Here is a 3398-nt window from a genome sequence, read left to right on the forward strand (position 1 = left end):
CTGGCCTTGAATTCACTACAATATAGCTCCCCTTCTCCCCAGAGTACTGGAATTGCTGGCCTGCACCACCACATCTAACACACACACACACACACACACACACACACACCCCGTTAGATTTATTCATTTTACTTTAGTGTGTATGTCTGTGCCCCTCATGCACACTTGGTAAACCAAGGTGGTCACAAGTGGGCATTGGAGTTTCAGGAACCACAGTACGGATGCTGGGACTCAAAACCAGATCCTCTGCAAGAGGAATGAATGGCTGCTCTTAACTGCAAACCATCTTTTCAGCCCAGATCATGTTTCTTAAACTTATATTTCAGGTGTGTGTGTGTGTGTGTGTGTGTGTGTGTGTGTGTGCGTGCTGGTTTGTGAAACAAAATATGTTTTCTGGCCCACAGTATTAATACCAAGGAATAAACGAAAAACAAACAAACGAAAAAGGGGAAACCCCTGGAAAACTGACTGGAAAGTTCATGGCCAGCGAAGCCCTGAGCTGGAAGAGGAGTCACTGGGAAGCTGAGGAGGCCTGACACTGAATGTGGTGCCCGTTGTCTCCCAAGGGTCTTTGAGTTCCCCAGAAGACGTCCAGGAACCGGAAGCCTCATCTTGAGGACTGTCCCATTGATGGACAGCACCAATGGTTACAATGTTCTTCCTAATGGCCCCTTCCACTTCCACCCGCCAGTTCTCCTCTGCATCTGTCGGAACCCACACTGAGAACACATAGGCAAATACATTAAATAGCTGTCTGTGCTCTCTTAAGGTTTTCCTCCTTGTGTCAGCGTTTCTCCTTTCTGGTGTCTAAGCTTTCTAGAACTAGCCTGGTTGTCCTTCTGGAAGTTACCGTTATCGGAGGAGGCACAGACTGGTCCAGACAGGCAGGTGCTTCCCCCTTCTCTCGCCTCACATCTCCTGTGTGTCTATGTGTTCCTGAAGAGTTGGGCGGAGCTGGATGTGTGTCACGTGTGTGTGTGTGTGGGGGGGGTCAGAGGACAACCCTTTGGGAGTCAGTTCTCCCCTTCGTCCTTATGCAGGTTCCACGGTGGAGCTCAGGTCAGCAGGCTTGTGAGGTGAGCGACTTCACCCCCTGAGCCGTCTCACTGGCCTCTTTCTTCCTCTGACAGAATCTCATGTAGTCTGTGCTAGCCTTGACCTTGCTGTGTAGCTGAGGATGGCCTTGAACTTCTGATACTGCTGTTCCTACCTTCCACGAGTAAGGATTATAGGCGTGTGGTAATATACCCAGCAAGGGTTTTTCTGAAACATTGGCAGGCAAAAGGCACCGTTGTTATTCTTTTACCAAAGAGGCTTAGTACATTCAAACAGCTTACCCAGATATGTTTACCCAGGTTTTTGCATGACTCCTGGTCTTATAAATGCATCCTCATGTCTACTTAAAGCAAAAACATATTGTGGGATAGGTTCTGTTTTAGACAAAGTCTTTTGAAAATTTATTTGTTTGTTTGTTTGTTTGTTTTGAGACAGGGTCTTTCCACACGTCCTGGGATGTTCTGGAACTCACTATGTAGAGCAGGCTGACCTCATATTCATGGAGATCTGCCTGCCTCTGACTCCCAAGCGTTAGAATTAAAAGCGGGTGCCGTTATTGTCAGCTAAAATAAGCTTTTTTTTTTTTTTTTTTTTTTGAGACACTCTGCTGTGTCCCAGGCTAGCCTCCAATGCCCTATCAGAGCTCAAGATGACTGTGAACACCTGTTTTTCCTGCCTCTGATGGTTCTCTGTGTATCTCCTGCTGTGGATTGGGCATAAGGTTTTCTGCAAGCTAGGCACACACTCTACAAGATCAGTTGCTTGTTTATTTTTAAGTGTATGCGGTTTTTTGTTTTTTTTTTTTTTTTGTGTGTGTGTGTATGTGTGTCTGCAGTGCCTGAGACGTCAGAAAAGAGCACTGGATCCCCTGGAATTGGACCTATAGACAGCTGTGAGCACCACGTAGGTGCTGGGAATCAAACCCAGGTCCTTTGAAAGAGCAACCAGAACTCTTACATAAGGAGCCCAGACAGTCTGTGTAGCCTAGGCTGGCCTTGAATTCTGTTCTCTCGCCTCACCCTCCTGAGCTATGGGGCCTCAGGCATTCAACCCATAATCACCTTAGGTAATTTTCATTTATTTATTTTATATGTTAGTATTTTGCCTTCTGTCTGTGTACCGCATGTATGCCGGATGCACTCAAAGGCCGGAAGAGGATATCAAGTTGTCTGGAGTCAGAGTTGTGAGCCACCATGTGGCTGCTGGGAATTGAACTCTGGTCTTCTGGAAGAACAGCCAGTGCTCTTACCCATTGAACCATCTCTCCAGCCTGTAGATGAATAATTTCTGAGCATTTCAAGCTCCCTGTAGAATATGATGTGCAGGCAAAACAATGTGTACTCATACCCGGGCTTTTGTTTTGTTTCTTTGGAAACAAGGTTTTGCGGTTTAGTCTTGAACTTGCCGTGTACCCCAGGCTGAACTCGCCGTGTACCCCAGGCTGAACTCAGACTCACCGCAATCCTCCTCCCTCTCCCCGCTGTGTGCTGGATACTGGCATTATAAGGATGTCCCATAATGCTGGGCCATACCTGTGCGTTTGCGTGTGTGCACGTGTGCGTGTGTTTACCTTATTTATGCCTATGCCCCTATGTGAACGAACTCAAGTATGTGCAGATGTCTGAGGAGGCCCAGCTAGGGCTTTGTGGGGGTGTTCTGGTGACCTACGCTCCCATGTTCTTGGGGACACTTGGCATTGCCATCAGGTGGGTGAGTGGTGTGCGATTGAGGTCTTTAATGATCTACCTCCCCTTCCAAAGTGAGGTGCTCACTCAAGTCTTAGGCTATTTTCCTCCCGGTTTTGTGATTTTAAAATGTGGGTGCATGTGGAAGTGACCCTCGAGATCAGCCTCAGGTGTAGCTCCTCAGCCAATGCGATGCTCAGTTTCAAAAATAAAGAGACAAGTTCTCTTATTGGCCGGCCAGTGAGCCTAGCCCCAGAGACCCTGCTGTCTCTGCTTTCCTACCGTTGGGACTATAAATCTGTGCCCAGATTTTTGACATGGGTTCTGTGGATGGACCTCGGGTCCTCATGCTTGCCAGCTGAGCTATGCTGGGCCCACGGTTTTGCTAGTTTTTCTGCAGGCAGCTTTCTTACAGGTTTTTAGATTTTTTTTTTGTACTTATTTACATTAATTTGTTATTTCTGCAGGACACACGCATATCACTCCAGTCCCTTGCACAATTTACCACTGAGTAACACCCACATACCTAGACATGTTTGCTTTCTTATTTACCAATATTCTATGCTCTTTTTTATAATAAGAGCATAGAGTAGCACGCTCAATGTTTTTGTCTTCTTCTTCTTCTTCTTCTTCTTCTTCTTCTTCTTCTTCTTCTTC

The sequence above is a fragment of the Psammomys obesus genome, unplaced genomic scaffold (genome assembly GCF_907164565.1).
Source record: "Psammomys obesus unplaced genomic scaffold, mPsaObe1.curated_primary_1811, whole genome shotgun sequence".
NCBI classification, from domain to species: Eukaryota; Metazoa; Chordata; class Mammalia; order Rodentia; family Muridae; genus Psammomys; species Psammomys obesus.